Source organism: Glycine max, chromosome 12, assembly GCF_000004515.6.
Source record: "Glycine max cultivar Williams 82 chromosome 12, Glycine_max_v4.0, whole genome shotgun sequence".
NCBI lineage: Eukaryota > Viridiplantae > Streptophyta > Magnoliopsida > Fabales > Fabaceae > Glycine > Glycine max.
Genome location: NC_038248.2, coordinates 13,682,406 through 13,703,205, shown reverse-complemented (window position 1 = coordinate 13,703,205; position 20,800 = coordinate 13,682,406). Strand labels below are relative to the sequence as shown.

The 20,800-nt window shown below is 36.0% G+C and overlaps 1 pseudogene; it reads right to left on the bottom strand.

The window, feature by feature from the left end:
* Positions 1–2,731: 2,731 nt before the first annotated feature.
* Positions 2,732–5,530, bottom strand: LOC100785467 (putative disease resistance protein RGA3; annotated as a pseudogene).
* Positions 5,531–20,800: the final 15,270 nt, after the last annotated feature.

Below are 20,800 nucleotides of genomic sequence, written 5' to 3'. Positions count from 1 at the left end.
AAACCAATCCCATAAGAAAGGTTACCCCTCTTCATCTCCAGCATGATCATCATCATGACTTGGCTCACCTGAAACAACATGACATTCAACCCAGACACAAACGCACACCAAGAGTGAGTTATCACATTCCTATATAAATAAAGCATTAAGAGCATATGAGACATGTAAACAATATAGGGCCAAACTTACACATGCAGCATCATCACTTCACAAAAATCATACACAAACGTTCACACTCATTCAAGTCCACACACTTTAGAAACAACACCGAGTCTCAATTTGCAACTCAATGAAAATCAAACACAAGCGTTATGCAATTGATATATTAGACTCAAACCTACATGCAATGTGGTATTATTTTCAATGAAAAATCTCGTCAGACGCTTAGAAGAACATGACAAGATAGGCCACACAATGAGTATGCCAGGTTACTCTCACTAAGTGAAATCATAGGGAGGCCAATAAGGGTTATGCTATTTTGCAAGAATGTTCCAACTATGTGAGATCGACACATGCTTAAAAGAGCACTCAAAATGAGTGTATTTATCCCAAGACAGAAGTCCATTGAGGCCTCTTCCTCCTAATTCTGGTCCAACCCAATCAAAACATATTTTAACACACAGAGTATACCTATAAATTATGCAATACACACAACTACTCAATTATTTTAAAAATCATTTTAACTTGTCACACCTCAAAGTGATTAGACTCGTTGGGTTTACACAATGGAATCCATCATAAAATTTGTCACGCATTAACTCATCACCTTTAAAGAGTCTTAGAATTGTGTAATTGTACAGTTCATAGCTCACAACTCAATGTGTACAAAATCTCAATACACATGTATCTTATAATTCAACACATACTCAATTTATCACATGCACCTTATCATAATCACAATATTATAATCTCAAATCAACATGTTTCACACCTCATGAATCATATACACATCACACAATATTATCATTTACATGGCACAAAATATGTATATATTAAATCGAACTATATTATTTTCAATTAAAAAAAAGTTAATAAATAATTAAACTAAAAAAGCATTAAAAGTATTTATCGTTGAATCTTAATATATTAATTTCCTTCAATTTAATTTTATTACTTGAACTTTTAATTCCTAATTTATTTTAACAATTTATATGCATACATATGTGTTATGATCATCAACACGTAATAAGCCTATGAGATCAAAACATGATAAAGAACACTTCCAACAATCTAATTCTCGCGCTAATATAGTAAATCTTGTCCTATTATTTTCTATAGTTTTATGATTATATCCAATTGATTCAAGAGCAAAGTGCAACCCTGCACATTCGCGTGGTATCATGCATGGAGTATTATATAAAAATCTTTCCAATCATCATCAATAAGCAAAACACGGAGGTTGTCGGTAGTTAATTGAACAATAATATATTAAAATCAAATAGATATCTCGTGACACAAATATACTGAAAGTGCACCCAATTCATGATGATAAAGCAATCAAACGTATAATTTATAGGTACGAGAAACAAGAGAAAGACGCACATTATAATGATAGATAGTTTTTTAAAGCACAAAACAAGGGAATAGATACAATAATTTCATATCGGGATATCAATTGTTCTGTCAAACACAATCAATTCGTGATTAAGAGCATGGGAACAAAATTGAATTTCATAAAACAACCCAAAATAATCAAAAATTGATCCTCTAGGGATCCCTACACATGTTCATCCTAATCTTTAAGGGTGAGTAACTCATCCCTTGTCTTAAGGTAGTCGTTCAAACATTCTCTATTAGTAATGGTGACGTTTCCAGTGCTCTCTAGAGCTCCTCCTCCAATTTTAAGATTCTTGAGCATCAGAGAAAAAGAGAAAAACATAAAAATATCTTGTAAAAACTATTATGATGGTTAAAAGAGTTATTTATATCTCTAACTACTATAAGCCTATTATTTGCTCTATTTTTCCTTATTTTATTATTTTATAAAAAACAATTTATTTTACTCTGATAACTAAATAATTAAATAAACATCCCTTTTTAAAAAAATTCTTTTTAATTAAATAAAAGCCAAATAAATATTTCTTTATTTTCTAAAACTTTATTTATTTTTAAATAAAATCTCTTTTAAATTAATTTCTGAAAAGTGGGGTGTTACAATTAGCATGCTAGAAAGTACAAACAATGTTAATTGAAGTGATATGTTTATATTTTTAAAGAAAAAAGAAGTAAAAATAAAATCCATTGCAGAAAAAAGTATGTTGAATTCTCGGTTGAGGCATAGAGGGTGATTATTGAGTTCAGAATTGCTCAATTTTGATAAACTGTTATTGATGTTAGGAATCTAGGAGGTGACAAAAAGAAAGAAAGAAAGACATTAAATCTGATTCATATATTGGGAATGAAATAGAGAAATCCTAAAATTTATTTGACTATTTGAATGCATAATCCTAAAATTTTGTGAAAATATATATACGAGACAAGGAATAGGATCCACAATATACCTCAATCGGAAATATGATCATAATGTTTACTGCCAACTGAAATATGGGGAATATGAGCTATGTTTGGCCAGTCCACTCCTGTTTCTTTCTCACATCGCTTCTCTAACTCTGGATGGCAGCCAAAAATAGTCAACTATTGCAAACTGGTAAGTCTTAGGCTCATTGGAAGACACGTCAACTTGGAACAGTAAAAAATTAATTCGCAAAGCAAGGGTAGGTTTCCAAAGCAATCAGGCAAGGATTCTAGCTTTGGAAGATCCCTTAATCTTAACACCTTGAGGGAAGTCATATCTTGTAAAGCTTGCAAATCTTCCACCTCTCTGCAATTAGAAATCCACAATTTCCAAAGGCGTTGAAAACCTGGTGACACATTAAACTTATCACAACTAAATACCGTGAGAGAGTCCAACCCTTTCAGCAATACTTCCTCTCCCAAAAATTGAGCACATTCAGTAATTTCAAGATTGGAAAGGCATGGGAACATGTTTTCCCCATACTCCCTTGATAACCTTTTAAAGTTTGGATGATGACGGATGGTCAGATCTTCTAGAGCCCTGAAAACTATTTCCCCATCACAGGACTCCTCATAGAGGTATTCTACGTAATTATTATTTATTGTACCCAAAATCTTTAAAGAAGGCAGTTTCCCCAATAGTGGAAGTTGTAAACAGTTTTCACAATTCAGCAGATTTAAAAGGGTTAAATACTTGAGAGAAGGAGTAGACATCCATTGTGGGAAATGAGCACCTTTGAATTCTTCCACATCTAATCTCCAAAGGTGTTGGATATCAGGTTGGAGCACTTCAAGAATCTCCTCAACATTTTCCTGTAATTCAGAGTCTTCATTTCTATCCCATGACAACCGCAACTTATTCAATTGCTTACTTGACATATTGGCTTCTTTAGCATCCATTAAACTTTTTACATTTCCTAGATGCTTGATGTCAAGATTTCCTTTAAGCTTCATTGGTCCCAATTCTTCCAAACAGAACCCTCTTTCTTTGCCAACAAAGAACTTGGTCAAAATCCTTAGGGAAGTCAGCATCCCTATTTGAGGAGGCAAGCTTGATAGTTCTTGGCAATCACTAAAAGATAGTTGCCGTAGAGCTTTTAAGCATATCAAACTTTTAGGCAACATTTTGAGACGACTGCAACGATCTAATTTCAATATCTGCAAATTCCACAATTTACATAGGAATTCTGGCAAAGTTTCAAAGCCACCACCAGAAAGATTCAAGTACTTTAGATGTTTTAAAAGACCAATTGAAGATGACAACGTTTCACTTTTTACAAAATCAAGCACCCGCAAAGAATGACATTTCAACACATCAGGATGAGGAGAAAGTTGGTCACCATAGTGATCTGGCAATATATAGGTCCTCAGAGATTTGAATAGACGCAACTGCATTGAATCAGTCGATTCCTTATGTACATTCCACATTGACCTATGATCTGAGAGATGAAGTATTCTTTCAGGCAAAGTAGTTATAAATTTGTTTTCTGTAATGCAACAAACATCTTCTGTAATAGATTGTGCAAGATCATGAACAAGATCATGCATCTTAAACCTTGTAACGTTGCCAAATTCATCTGTCTCAACATCTTGAAAAAATGATCTCCAATATAATTCATTCCACACTCCATCACCAACATCTTCAGCATCTAATCTTTCATCAGATGAAATGAATCCGTTAGCCATCCAAAGTTCAATTAAATATTGCTTCCCTATGTTTTCATCTTTGGGAAATATTGCGCAATAAGCAAAACATTGCCTGTGCTCAATTGGTAGGTTCAAGTAACTCAATCTTAGGACAGGAATAATGGAGTTTTCATTGTGTGATAACTCCAAAAGGTTGCTTTCCTTAACATTGAGCCACTCATTCTTGTTTCTCTTGAAGCGTAAAGTACCTCCTAGTGCTTTTGCAGCAAGAGGCACTCCGCGACACTTCTGTACTATCTCCTTCCCTATGTCTTCAAGCTCTACTTGTTCTTGTTCATTCAGTCCAAAGGCTTGGTGCTTAAACAATTCCCAACAATATTTGTCGGGTAGAACCGGTAACTGGTGAGTAGGTATTGTTCCCATGGTTGTTGCAACCTTTGATTGACGAGTGGTGACTAAAATGCAAGCACCCTTGGCCCCACAAGCCAGTACAGATTTCAACATCTTCCAATTCTCTTGGTTATCATCCCAGATGTCATCTAAAACAAGCAAATACCTTTTTCTTTGAAGAATATCTTGAAGTCTTTTTCTTTTTGAACCTAGATCCAAATTTTTGCAGGCACGCCCAGATGCTGCTTCGATGATAGCTTTCGTCATTCTCTCCAAACTAAAATCTCCTGAAACACATACCCAAATTCTTAACTCAAAGTGGTTGACTACCTTCTCTTGATTGAAGATGAATTGGACAAGTGTTGTTTTTCCAAGTCCACCTAGACCAACTATTGGATAGACGGATAAATCCTCAAAATGAGAAGCATCATGAATCAAAAAAGTCTAAAATTCTATCCGTATCTTCTTCTCTTCCGTAGAATTTTGGTTCAGTGATGAGAGAGACACTTTGGCGCCACTCAGGGACTCCACTTCTTCTCTCACGAACCATGTTAGTCAAATGAAACTTAGTCCTTTCTTCAACAATTTCCATTAATCTATCACTTACTCTTTTTATTTTCTTAGCAATTTTGCAGCGGAAAACAACATGCTTGGGATGAAAAGAGGATAAGCAAGAGCATTGTACCTTGTCTGATGGACCACACTTGACCCCTTGGTACTCCAACCCCAAACCTTCATAGGAACACTTGTCAATGATTTCATCCAGGATGTGAGCTGCATGTTTTAGCTTTTCCAGCCAATCTTTTATAGCTCTGTTTGAGAATTGTTTCTCCTCAGCATCTTCAAGTGTTGCCTTGATTGTAGTCAACAAGCTGGAAAGCTTTTCCAAGTTTTGATCAAAACCCAGAAATAGTAGCAACTCCTTTTGAACAAGTGAGTTCAAATTCCCAAGCAAAGTTTCGAGGACAAACTCAACCATATTGTAACTCTGCAAGATTTAAATGCAAGAAGGATTGTATGAAACAACTGTTGAAATATAAACTTGATTTGGGCCTAAATTAATTATTTGGTTCCTTGGACTTAGTTATTTTGGGCTTAAGTAATTATGGGTCATGTTTCTAGAGAATTCTTGTAGTGTTTGGAGTGTCTAGATATTTCTTATGGTTTTAATATTCTCTAGAATACTCTTTGGATCTCTAGAGTTGAGAACTCTCTAGAATTAGTGTGTCTAGAGTTCTCCTTAGAGTAGTATAAATAGAGATGTAATCCTACACATTTGTATCAAGCAAAAATACAAAGTTCTCTCCTCCATAAAGAATTCTCCTTCCTATCAAGTTTCTATTCAAAGTCTCCAATATTCCTAAACACTTTTCCTAAACATAAAAAGCCTTATTTCCAACAAAGTGGTATCAGAGCTTCAAGATCCTCAAAAGATGGCGAATGGAGGTTTTCCTTTCCAAATGCCGATGCTCACAAAGAACAACTATGATAATTGGAGTATCAAGATGAAGGCGCTACAAGGAGCTCAAGATGTGTGGGATATCGTAGAGAATGGCTTCGAGGAGCAAGATGAAGCCTCGCTAAGCCAAGGTGTAAAGGAGACGTTGAAGGAGTCAAGAAAGCTCTCTTTCTCATTTATCAATCGGTGGATGAAGATACATTTGAGAAGATATCCAACGCAACGACGGCCAAAGAAGCATGGGATAAGCTTCAAACTTGCAACAAAGGAGTTGAGCAGGTAAAAAAGATTCGTCTTCAAACTTAGAGGTGACTTTGAGCGTTTGTTTATGGAGGAGTCCGAGTCAATTTCTGATTATTTTTCTCGAGTATTGGCCGTAGTCAATCAACTTAAAAGAAATGGTGAAGATGTTGATGAGGTGAAGGTCATGGAAAAAATACTTCGAACTTTAAATCCAAGTTTTGACTTCATTGTTACCAACATTGAAGAAAACAAGGATTTAAAGACCATGACTATTGAGCAACTCATGGGTTCCTTACAAGCATACGAAGAAAAACAAAAGAGAAAAATTAAACAAAACGAGGCTACGGAGCAACTACTACAACTCAACGAAAAGGAAGCAAACTATGCAAATTACAAGAGCCAAAGAGGACGAGGTCGCGGCCAAGATCGTGGACGTGGAAGAGGACATGGAGGAGAAGGAAGAGGTGGTTACAACAACCACTCCAACAAATTCAATAATGGAGAAAGAAGTTGGAATCCACAAGTGACAAGAGGTCGTGGAAGAGGAAATTCATGGTCAAGGTATGACAAATCACAAATCAAGTGCTTCAATTGCAACAAGATTGGTCACTACGCATCCGAGTGTAGATTCTCGAAGAAGGTTGAAGAGAAAGCTAACTTTGTAGAAGAAAAAGGCGGAGAAGAAGAAACTTTGTTATTCGCGTGCCAAAACAAATTTGAAGAGAAAAGAAACAAGTGGTACCTCGACACCGGCGCAAGCAACCACATGTGCGGCGATAAAAGCATGTTCGTGGAGATCAATGAAGCGGCAACTGGCGATGTCTCATTTGGAGACGACTCAAAGATACCAGTCAAAGGCAAAGGTAAAATTCTCATATGTTTGAAGAATGGGAGTCATCAATTCATATCCAATGTCTACTATGTGCCTAACATGAAGAATAATATTTTGAGCTTGGGACAATTATTAGAGAAAGGCTATGACATCCATTTGAAAGAACATAGTCTTTTCTTAAGAGATTGTAGACATAACTTGATTGCTAAGGTGCCTATGTCAAAGAATAGAATGTTCCTCTTGAACATTCAAAATGATGTGGAAAAGTGTCTCAAGGCTTGCTATACCGACTCTTCGTGGCTATGGCATCTACGGTTCGGGCACCTCAACTTCGACGGTCTAGAACGTTTAGCGAAGAAGGAGATGGTGAGAGGCTTGCCTAGCATCAACCACCCAGACCAACTTTGCGAAGGATGTCTAATTGGGAAGCAATTTCGTAAAAGTTTTCCAAAGGAATCAACAACAAGAGCAACAAAGCCACTAGAGCTCATACACACCGATGTCTGTGGACCAATCAAACCCAATTCATTTGGTAAGAATAATTACTTTCTCCTCTTTATTGATGATTATTCCAGAAAAACCTGGGTTTATTTCTTGAAGGAGAAATCAGAAGTGTTTGAAAACTTTAAGAAGTTCAAAGCCCTCGAAGAGAAAGAAAGTGGTCTTTCCATCAAGGCCATGAGATCTGATCGAGGAGGAGAGTTCACTTCAAATAAGTTCAACAAATATTGTGAAGACCATGGAATTCGTCGCCCACTGACAGTGCCAAGATCGCCACAACAAAATGGAGTAGCAGAGAGAAAGAACCGGACCATACTTAACATGGTGCGAAGCATGCTCAAAAGCAAGAAGATGCCGAAGGAGTTTTGGGCTGAAGCAGTGGCATGTGCAGTTTACCTAACAAATCGTTCCCCAACAAGAAACGTGCATGAGAAGACACCACAAGAAGCATGGAGTGGAAGGAAGCCGGGGATCTCTCACCTCAAAGTGTTTGGAATCATTGCCTATACCATGTTCCAGACGAAAAGAGGACAAAGCTCGATGATAAAAGTGAGAAGTACGTGTTTGTGGGTTACGACTCAAGATCCAAGGGATACAAGCTCTATAATCCAAATAGTAGAAAGATCGTCATAAGTCGCGACGTGGAGTTCGACGAAGAAGATTGTTGGGATTGGAGTGTTCAAGAAGATAAGTATGATTTTCTTCCTTATTTTGAAGAAGATGATGAAATTGAACAACCAATCATAGAGGAACATATTACACCACCTGCCTCATCGACACCAAGGCTGGATGAAACAAGTTCAAGTGAGAGGACACCGCGACTAAGGAGCATTGAAGAGATTTATGAGGTAACCACAAACCTAAACGACATTAACCTCTTTTGTCTTTTTGGTGATTGTGAGCCTCTAAGCTATCAAGAAGCAGCGGAAAACATAAAGTGGAAAGACGCCATGGACGAAGAAATCAAGTCAATCACGAAGAATGATAGTGGGAACTTACTACACTTCCACGAGGACACAAAGCAATCGGAGTAAGATGGGTGTACAAGGCAAAGAAGAATGCTAAAGGAGATGTGGAGAGATACAAAGCAAGATTGGTGGCTAAAGGCTATAGTCAAAGACAAGGAATTGACTATGATGAGGTATTTGCTCCTGTTGCTCGTCTTGAAACTATTAGACTGATCATTTCTTTGGCAGCCCAAAATAAATGGAAGATCTATCAAATGGATGTGAAGTCAGCCTTCTTGAATGGTTTTCTCGAAGAAGAAGTTATATTGAGCAACCACTGGGCTATGAAGTAAAAGGGCAAGAAGAAAAAGTCTTGAAGTTGAAGAAGGTGTTGTACGGTCTCAAGCAAGCACCGAGAGCTTGGAATGTTCGAATCGACAAGTACTTTCAAGACAAGAATTTCATCAAGTGTCCATATGAGCATGCACTCTATATCAAAGCGCAAAGTGGAGATATTTTGATTGTGTGTTTGTATGTAGATGACTTGATCTTTACAGGGAACAATCCAAGCATGTTCGAAGAGTTCAAGAAAGATATGTCAAATGAATTTGAGATGACGGATATAGGGCTCATGGCATATTATCTTGGCATCGAAGTAAATCAAGAAGACAAAGGAATTTTCATCACCCAAGAAGGCTATGCCAAAGAAGTCCTTAAGAAGTTCAAGATGGAAGACGCCAATCCAGTTGGCACCCCGATGGAATGTGGCAGCAAGTTGAGCAAGCATGAAAAAGGAGAGAATGTGGATCCAACTCTTTACAAAAGTTTGGTTGGAAATTTACGTTACTTGACATGTACAAGGCCGGATATTCTCTATGCTGTAGGAGTAGTAAGTCGCTACATGGAAGCTCCAACCACAACTCACTTCAAGGCGGCAAAGAGAATCCTTCGATACATCAAAGGTACAACAAACTTTGGCTTGCACTATTACTCTTCTAACAATTATAACATTGTTGGCTATAGTGATAGCGATTGGAGTGGAGACTTGGATGATAGAAAGAGCACTACTGGTTTTGTGTTCTTTATGGGAGATACTGCTTTCACTTGGATGTCAAAGAAGCAACCAATAGTCACACTATCAACTTGTGAAGCCGAGTATGTCGCTGCCACATCATGCGTTTGTCATGCAATTTGGCTAAGGAACTTGTTGAAAGAGATAAAAATGCCACAAGAAGAACCTATGGAAATATGTGTTGACAATAAATCAGCACTCGCTTTGGCAAAGAATCCAGCCTTTCATGAAAGAAGTAAGCACATTGACACCCGTTACCACTTCATAAGAGAATGCATTGAGAAGAAGGAGGTAAAGTTGAAGTATGTGATGTCTCAAGATCAAGCTGCCGACATTTTCACAAAGCCACTCAAGTTGGAAACTTTCGTGAAGCTAAGGAGTATGCTTGGAGTCACAAATCAAGTTTAAGGGGGGATGTTGAAATATAAACTTGATTTGGGCCTAAATTAATTATTTGGTTCCTTGGACTTAGTTATTTTGGGCTTAAGTAATTATGGGTCATGTTTCTAGAGAATTCTTGTAGTGTTTGGAGTGTCTGGATATTTCTTATGGTTTTAATATTCTCTAGAATACTCTTTGGATCTCTAGAGTTGAGAACTCTCTAGAATTAGTGTGTCTAAAGTTCTCCTTAGAGTAGTATAAATAGAGATGTAATCCTACACATTTGTATCAAGCAAAAATACAAAGTTCTCTCCTCCATAAAGAATTCTCCTTCCTATCAAGTTTCTATTCAAAGTCTCCAATATTCCTAAACACTTTTCCTAAACATAAAAAGCCTTATTTCCAACAACAACAAGGGCGATGATTAACAAAGACAAAGTTTTGTGTGGGCTTCAGATTTCAAAAGGTTGGCTACTAATGAAGCAATAATGGAATAACTTGTAAGCAAGCCAAGTTTTCTCAAACCAGCAAGGCAGGGATCACTTATGATGCAATCTTGGAATAGTATATAGATGCAGAAGCATCTTCAACAACTTTAGAGTACTATTCTTGTAGATGAGTAATTTGCTGATTCTGGTTTTGATTTACCAGTCACCCAAAAAAAAAAATGATCCAAGTAATTTCACAAAGAAAAAGTAAATTACACAAAGAAAAACTATCAATAGAAAGAAAAGAAAGAATGGAAAAAAAATTCCATGTGTTTTCTCAAGTAAAATATATTTTTTAAAAAAAAAGGTTATTTAAGAACGGGCTTTGTAAATTGGTACATACATATGCTGTTTTGGTCTGTGTTAAAATCACATTTGGAATATATAAGCTGGCTTTGCATTTTTACACACACACACACACACACATATATATATATATGTAAAATAAAATGTGATTTTAAATGTAACAGAAAAGAAAGAAAATTCTCTTTCAGATGCCTTATTCTTATTCTTGATTAGTAGAGCTTGTTGTTAAAGGTTCTGTATATTGGTCCGTTCAGATCTACTTGTATGTTTTGTTCTTTTTTGTGTGTATTTTTTTATAAAACTATAGTTATCTGATTCTTTGTTGAAAATATCTTTCTGTATTATATGGGTTTGAATCCAAAAACAGTCTCTTTGCATATGCAAGGGTAAGGCTGCGTTAAACGATCCTCCCCGTACCTTTGTATAGCATGGAGCCTCCGAACACTTGGGCATGTTAGTATTATTTGAGATTCGTGTTCTTCCGGAAGTATGTGAGATTTTAGTTTTGACTGATGGATATTTTCTATAATAATTAATGTTTAGATAGTTTATGAAGTGTTTCATAACTTTTAATTGGTAGAAGTATTATTTCCGGATATGGAATATTTAGTAATAGGCATTAGTTGTAGATATACTTAATCTTTCAAATCTTTCCTTTTCCTTTTCCTTTCCTTTTTCTTGTTATTGTTCTTTTGTTGATGGCTTCTGATCCATTTTTTTTGAACGACATTATTATGTGTAAATATATTTTGACAGTTGTTTGTAGTTATGCTTTGCTTTTGGTTTAAGGCTGCTAGGAATCTATGGGGCATTGGCTTCTTGGTTGCTCAATCAAAAGTTTATTTGGAAAGACAGGTAGTTTTCTATATGTTGATATGGGGGCAAGACATTTGTGAAAATTTAAGTGAATAAGTGGTTGAATCGGATTTGTTTCTCAAGGAAAAAGATTAAGAACTAATTCTTTTTCAGTGAACACCATAATTTAGACGTGACATCCTGGCATGAGTTGACTATATCACAAAAGAAGAAAAAATTATTTTTAACATTTTTTGGTTCAGCTTATTTTTGCATCGTTGTATGCTTAATTTTAAGTGATTCCTATGCTTTACTTGTGTTGGAGAGGAATGTTGTAGACGCAATACTTTTCAGTATAGTGGTAAGTAAAGAATAAGGATATGTTTGTGACAGATGTATGCAGAGTGGTTTTTTCTCATGTCGTGAGAGTTTGTGTTTAGACCTCTCTGGGGTTGGATATTGGGCAGAAAGTTCTCCAAAGGAAGTCATATGTTTAAGAAAGGGACTTGGGTTGAAAGAGAAGTATGAAGCAAGAAAGGCTTCAATGACATTCATGGAACTCAACAAATATAATTTAACACAGGGACAGCTAGGTTTGCTACAGTAGAATAATTGAGGCACAGCAATTAAAACAAAGAAAGGGTTGAATTTGGTGAATGGTGAATCTTTTAGGCTATAAGGTTCTGTTCTGTAAAAACAAACACCCTTTTGGACCAGCCTACTCAGCTCAGTGAAATTGCCACCTCATTTCTTAACAATAATCACTTGCAAATTGCATAGTTACAACATGCAGATAAGTATATTTTTATCTATTAACAACTGCATTTACATAGTATTTCGTTACTAGCAAAAATATTTTTTAATTATAAATTATTATATTTTTCATTTACAGAACAGTACCATTCATTAAACTTTGTAAATTTGATTTTAATGTTCTGGTGATTTTCCCCGCAGATGGTGGCTTTAGTTAATTAGTACTTAACTCTGATGCTTTTTTGTTTGACCTCACTTTTTGCTTTTCTAAACAGACACTAGCTAACTGCATAATTTATTTAGAGCATGTAAAAGTACTTTTGTGTCAATAAGCGATTGCAATAAAAAAGTATTTTGTTTTATTACTACCAAAAAAATTTAAAAATTATTATTTATTACATTGACAACGAATTACTTTTGTGAAATTTTTTATATTTGATTTTGAAACAGGTATTGTTTTTATAAACTGCTATGAAGCATGGTTTGTGCAGTTCTGCTGGTTCTTCATGCAGATAGTGGCTTTAGTTAATGCTCACTTCTGATGCTTTGTTATTTGACTTCTCTTTTATCCTTTTTTTTTAATCTCATTAAAGTGCTCTAAAAGTATTGATTAAAAATAAAAAATATTTTTATATTAGAAATGGTATATAGTAGTAGTGATTGAGAGTTAGTGTAAGAGAATTATTAGGCGCAAGAATCAATTGATACAAAGTTATTCTAATTTAACTATTGCGTCAAGTTTGAATCTATATAAAACCTTATTAAATATTTGAAGGAGAACTTTACCAAGAATACATGTGATCTCTGTTAAAAAAACTCGAAGGTCACTTTAGAAACATTTTTCTACAAAAACCGTTTATTTTTTGCTACATAATAAGTATAACATAACACTAATACCATTAGATAATTATATTGGTAAGCCAATCCAACTACTATAACGCTACGTGCTGATTCTTAAACCAATCAACACTTTCTTTCAAAGTTCTATCATGTTTCAATGAAAAAGGATTTTATATATAGCTGTTATGCCAAATAGCTTGTTATAATTGGAATAGTTATTTGGCACCATGGGGTCACAACAGAAGACACAATATAAAGGTCAATTGAGATGGGACTTCCATTGTACAGCTCACAGATTGAGATGTACCAGAGATACATGTTCATGTAGCACTGTTATTTGATAATTCATCTGTTTCCGTAAAAGGTATACCATTGGGAGAATGAATTTAATTTTTGGATGATAGTGTGATAAAAAATACCACTAGCTCTTTCATTAATCCCATCCCAAATTAATATATTCAAGTTCCTCTTGTTCCTTGAAAAATACCACTCTTTTGAGCAGTGTATTTGAAGCACGTGCGTGTAAGCTATTATATGCTGTGAAATAATAGAAATCAAGTCTTTTTTTTTTCCAGCAGCCAAACTCCTACTAGTGTCTATAGTTCTTATTGTAGAGGAAAGTAAACAATGTAATTGACAAACAAACACATAGCAATTGAATTCGATGTCATTAATAAAAAATTGGTAATCTTTACAATTAGGTTGAGAAGATGCCTATTGCATAAAATGTCTACTAAATAAGTCAGTGTCTCCAACAGTGCGAGATTTATTGTCCATTCAAGTGAGAAGTTATATGTTGGAAAACATCTTCACTTCAAGGAATTGTGAGGCCACCCATGGAATGATCATATCCAAACTCTTCCTCAGCTTGACTCAACAAGTCCTGGAATGAAGGTAGGTTCAAGTATGATATGGCAATGATGAACCGCTTTTGATGCCCGTCGAATAGAAGGTAAACGGAAACCCATTTTTCTGCTTGATTGAAGGAAGAAGAACAATCACAAATTTTCTAAGAATGAATATAAATTTTGAAGCTTGAGGATTGCAACTGCTTGTGTTGTTTGTGAAGACCGAGGATAGTGTATATATAGTTTTTAAGATTCTGTAGAAACCCATTCCCATAGAAAATGACTGGTAAAGAAAGGAGGGCATACACATGAGATATCACATGGTGTTGTCTTCAGTAACTCTATTAAGGATAAGAGGTGAAGACGTGTGTAACCAAATGAGACGTGCCTAAGTGAAACCTAATGTTAATTCATGCATTAATTGGTAGTCCATATTTTTGTAAACATGCTGTGAACATGTTTTTCTTCTTATTATATTGAAGTACCGGTGGAAAGTAATTTCAGGCTGATGAATTATAAGGCAATGGATAGTGAGAGATCATATATCATTTTATTTCTGAGGTTTGAGATTATACACGCGAAAGTCCTCCAAGGCAATACAATTTGCCCTTTATGAGTCTTGTCTTATAGTCCTCCCACCTCTCTCTCTCTCTCTCTCTCACACACACACACACACACATATATTCATGGATGCAAGCATTTCGGACAACAGAAGTCATTTACATCCTAAAGCATTTAGAGTTCAAAAACTTGCATCTTATTCACAAGTCTTTTCTCACATTCTCTTCGCTAGTCTCAACTCATAAAACAACAATGGGTTTTTGCTTACCTGGCATCAGGAAGACATCGGTTGCTGAAAACAAATTAGCACCTTCAAAAGCCGTGGAGGTGCCAAAGGCTACCTTGCAGTCTATGTTGGAGAGAAAATGAAGCGGTTTGTTATCCCATATCATGCTTGAGCAAACCTTCCTTTCATGATATGTTGAATCAAGCTGAGGAAGAATTCGGGTATGAGCACCCAATGGGTGGTCTCACAATACCATGTAAGAAGGATGAGTTCCTAACTGTCGCCTGTCATTTGAATGACCTGTAAATCATGCTAATGGAGACACAGACAGATAAGATGAGGCAAATTTGAACAGAAGCTGTTTTCTTTTATTGTAAGGATTTTCTGTTTTGTACAGAAGTTGAAACCTGTTTCCTGAATGAGAATGCAACACAAGACATTGTTTAATAGCTTTTTGCTTTTGCCAAATCTCAATGTAGTTTAATATATACAACAGTATCACTATCAAATTTAACTTATTGATATATATCAGCATGATCAGACTGTCAGCTAATTATAAATATTAGGGATTAATTGCAGTAATTCTGTTGGAGATATTAAGCAACCTTCATAAGCTTGTTAATTACTACTTCCCTAATGTATTTTCATGTGTGTCCATGATCCCAACAAGAAACCCGCAACGCATTTTCCTGCTATGCTTTATGCATTGTATGGTCATAGTTTCAACTTATATCTAATAGAAAGAAGTTATGTAAAATTATTGGTTCGTTCACTTCTCCCCATATAGGGTTAGAGATAATGAGCCATACCATTTGTGACTCGTATAAGAGAAAGCTTTTGTCACAAGAGTAGTCTACGTCTATTCAAGGAAGAAAATAAACCTTGAAGCTAAGTCTAATTTTATTTTGCACTTTCTTTGTCAGGAAAATTTCCTTGTGTGTTTATAGGGCGATGCACAGATCAAAATTTTAATTTCGTATGTATAATTACTAATTGAATATGTTCTGTTTCTCCTAAGTAATTTTATCCCTCTTTGGTCCTAGGGAAAATACTTCTGCAATACCCTTCTTAGGAATCAAGTGTGTTCTAATACTGATTTGAAATTTATCATAACTGTTGAAGATATACTTTTGTAACTGCATAATATTCTATTTTTTAATTTTTAAAATAGGATTTAGTAAATAAGTTGATTTCCTATATTTTAGGACTAAGTCAGTTTTAATGGATTAGCCTAGTCAATAAGTGGTTCCTATCTTTAAGGAGCAAGTTAGTTTTAATATTCTGTTTTGCTAATATCTTGTTATCTAATTAGTTTATCTTTTGTTATTTATTGTATCGCTGCTGAGAACAATTTGAATCAGAATAGAATAATTCTATTTCCTCTGCATACGCATTGTCTCTCTTCTCTCCTCTGTTTTTTATAATTTCCTCCACAAAACCAACAATAACAAAGTCTCGTTTTTTAACAGAATTCAACCTATCTGGCACATACAGAGAGAAGGCGAGATTGAAACATGTTAAGAACATGCTTTAGGACTAAAACATGTCCACATTCTGATTATGTTATTTTTATTTGTTATTGTTTTCCTAGTCTTAAGGTGTCAGTTAGGAAGTTTTAGGTTCTTTGTTATCTCTGTTTGCGTTCATGGCTTATTTTTAGGAACATGCTGTTAGTGGGTAGTTATTCTTCAAGCTTTATAAATTGTACTGTTTCTATTTTAAAAGATAAATTTTTCCGTCTTCTCCTTCAATACATGCTTTTGTTCTCTGTTAAGCAAGTATTGTTTTCTTATTTCCTCTTGAAAAATTTCCAACAATTGGTATCTAGAGCTCTTTTCTTACGGGACCTATAGAATGGACTCTGAAGCAAGTTTTTCCCAAGCAGCACTTCCAGTTTTCAATGGGGAAAACTGTGATCTTTGGGCCGTCAAAATGGAGGCTTACCTAGAAGCTTTGGATATGTGGGAAGCTGTAGAAGAGGAGTATGAAGTCCTTCCGCTGCCGAAAAATCCCACCATGGCCCAGATCAAGAATCATAAGGAGAAAAAAACCCGAAAAGCAAAGGCAAAATCATGCCTTTTTGCTGGTGTCTCTACAACCATCTTTACTAGGATCATGACTCTCAAATCGGCAAAAAAAATTTGGGACTATCTAAAGCAGAATATGTTGGAGATGAAAGAATTCGAAGCATGCAGGTGCTTAACTTAATGAGGGAATTTGAACTTCAAAGGATGAAAGAGTCTAACACAATCAAGGAATACTCCGACAAACTGCTGGGCATTGCCAACAAGATAAAGCTATTGGGTAGTGATTTTGCAGATTCCAAAATTGTTGAGAAAATTCTGGTAACGGTGCCAGAGAGGTATGAAGAATCTATTGCTTCGTTGGAGAACACAAAGGATCTGTCTAAAATTACTTTTTCAGAAGTGCTACATGCCTTCCAAGCCCAAGAGCAGCGAAGATTGATGAGGGAAGATCATGCTATTGAAGGTGCTCTTTTAGCCAAGAGCCAACAAGCAAAAAACTACAAGAAGAATCATCCAGTGAGCAGTCAAAGCAGTGCAAACAATTACAACAAAGGAAAGGGTGAAAAGAAAAGTTACCCACCATGTCAGCATTGTGGCAAAATGGGTCATCCTCCATTTAGATGTTGGCAGAGACCTGATGCTAAATGCATCAAGTGCAATCAAATGGGACATGAAGCAGTCATATGCAAGAGCAAAAATCAGCAGCAAGAGGAAGAAGCTAAAGTTGCTGATCAGGAGGAGGAGGAGGAGGATCAACTCTTTGTGGCCACGTGTTTTGCAAGCAGTGAATAGAGTGAAAGTTGGCTGATTGACAGTGGTTGCACAAATCATATGACCAATGACAGAGAGCTTTTCAAAGATTTAAAGCCAACCAACATCACCAAAGTCAGAATAGGTAATGGTGATTATATTTCAGTTAAAGGAAAGGGGACTGTTGCAATAGCAAGCGGCTCAGGTACAAAGTTTATTCCTGATGTCCTTTTTGTACCCGAAATTCAACAAAATTTGTTGAGTGTTGGCCAACTAATTGAAAGAGGCTTCAAAGTTTCTTTTGAAGACAATTTTTGCCTGATTAGAGATGTAGCTAGTCAGGATATCTTTAAAATCAAAATGAAAGGAGAAAGTTTTGCTCTAAATCCGTTGGAGGAAGAGCAAGTTGCTTTTCCAATCAAAGAAAATATCACAGAAGTTTGGCACAAAAGGCTCGGGCATTATCACCACCAAGGGCTACTGCAAATGAAGTCCAAGAAAATGGCAGCTGATTTTCCAGAACTTGATGATCACGTACCAACATGCAAGGCGTGTCTATTTGGAAAGCAAAAAAGGAAGGTATTTCCGAAGTCAGGAAAAAGAGCCACTTGTAAGCTGCAGTTAGTCCACACAGATATATCTGGACCTCAAAAAACTCCTTCATTAGCGGGTAATCGATATTATGCTGCTTTTATTGATGATTTCACAAGAATGTGTTGGATTTTTTTTCTTATAATTCTAGTCAGAAGTGGCTGGAGCTTTTTGGAAGTTCAAAAAGGCAATAGAAAATCAAAGTGGCAAACAAATTCAGATTCTAAGATCTGATAATGGCATTGAGCATCAGCTAACGACTCCCTATACTCCACAATAGAATGGGGTGAGTGAAAGGAGAAACAAATACATCCTAGAGATGACTAGGTGTATGTTGCATGAAAAAAATCTACCCAAGAAGTTTTGGGCAGAAGCAGCTCAAACGGCTGTTTTCTTGCAAAACAGACTCCTCTCAAAAGCAGTTAAGGATCAGACACCATATGAGGCTTGGTATGGTTATAAACCATCTCTAAATTTTCTCAAAATATTTGGATGTTTGTGTTTTACTCATGTTCCACAGAACAAGCGTGACAAGCTTGATAAAAGAGCATCACCAGGCATTTTTATAGGCTATAGCACTGTTAGCAAAGCCTATAAAATTTTTCAGCCACAAACTGGAAGCATTGTTGTTAGCAGAGATGTTCACTTCATAGAAGATGAAGAGTGGAACTGGGATGAGGTAAAGAAGAAGGATCAAACTGTGGAAGACCTACAGCTTAACTCTCTTGCTTCAAGAACCGAAGAAGAAGAGGATTGGCAGAGTGAATTGGTAGACGATGCCCCTGCAAGAGGAACTAGACCACTCTCTGATATTTATGAGAGGTGCAATATTGCCGTTTGTGAACCTGTAGATTTTGGAGCAGCAAAGAAAGATCAAAATTGGATGGCTGCAATGAAGGAGGAATTGTCTATGATTGAGAAAAACAGAACATGGGAATTGGTTGATCGACCCCAAGATAGAAAGGTGATTGGAGTCAAATGGGTATACAGAACCAAGCTAAATGCTGATGGTTCTATCAACAAACACAAGGCAAGACTTGTTGTGAAAGGCTATGCTCAAATCTTTGGCGTGGATTACTCAGACACCTTCGCACCAGTTGCTCGTTTGGACACCATAAGGATTTTGCTTGCTGTAGTTGCTCAAATGAATTGGAAAGTGTATCAACTTGATGTAAAATCAGCATTTTTAAATGGTGTTTTACATGAAGAAATTTACGTTGAACAGCCTGAAGGTTTTCTGAAAAATGAAGAAAAGGACAAGGTGTATCTTCTCAAAAAGGCTCTTTATGGGCTGAAACAAGCTCCACGAGCTTGGTACAGCAAGATAGATGACCATTTGCTGAGCATCGATTTTAAAAAAAACTTGTCTGAAGCCACTCTTTATGTTAAACATTGGAGCAATGAAGTTCTGATGATTTCACTTTATGTTGATGATCTTTTGGTGACAGGAAATAATGCAGGGATGATTCAGGAATTCAAACAAGAAATGATGAAGGTTTTTGAGATGACAGATCTCGGGTTAATGACCTTCTTTCTTGGATTGGAAATTAAGCAGGCTGAGTATGAAGTCTTCATCTGCCAGAAGAAGTATGTCAAGGAAATTTTGAAGAAGTTTAACTTTCAGGAATGCAAGGAAGTAAGCACTCCTATGGATCAAAAGGAAAAGCTGTGTAAGGAAGATGGAGCTGATAAAGCTGATGAGAGATATTTCAGAAGTTTGATTGGTTGCTTGATGTATCTTACTGCAACACGTCCTGATATTTTAAATGCTGTAAGCATTTTGTCCAGGTTTATGCACAATGCAAGCGAATTACATCTCAGAGCTGCTAAGAGAATAATTCGATATGTCAAAGGCACAAGTGATTTTGGTGTTAAGTTCACATGGAGCAAAGAATTTAAGCTGGTGGGTTTCTCTGACAGTGACTGGGGAGGTTCCATTGATGATATGAGAAGTACATCAGGCTACTATTTTACTCTTGGATCTAGTGTTTTCTCATGGAGCTCGAAGAAGCAAGAGACCGTGGCTCAATTCACTGCTGAAGCAGAATTTATTGCTGCAACAGCTGCTGTTAATCAAGCTTTGTGGCTGAGGAAGATTTTAATGGATCTAAATCTGGAGCAGAAAGAAAGCACCAAGATTTTTGTTGATAATCAAGCTGCGATTTCTATCTCCTATAATCCTGTGTTTCATGGAAAAACCAAGCATTTCAACATAAAGTTGTTTTTCTTAAGAGAAGTGCAGAAAGAAGGACTTGTGACTTTGGTTTATTGCAAGTCTGAAAATCAGCTGGCAGATTTGCTTACAAAGCCACTCCCAGTCAGTAGGTTTGAGTTTCTAAGGGAAAAAATTGGAGTTTGCAAGGAGGAGTGTTAAGAACATGCTTTAGGACTGAAACATGTCCACATTCTGATTATGTTATTTTTATTTGTTATTGTTTTCCTAGTCTTAAGGTGTCAGTTAGGAAGTTTTAGGTTCTTTGTTATCTCTATTTGCGTTCATGGCTTATTTTTAGGAACATGCTGTTAGTGGGTAGTTATTCTTCAAGCTCTATAAATTGTACTGTTTCTATTTTAAAAGATAAATTTTTCTGTCTTCTCCTTCAATACATGCTTTTGTTCTCTGTTAAGC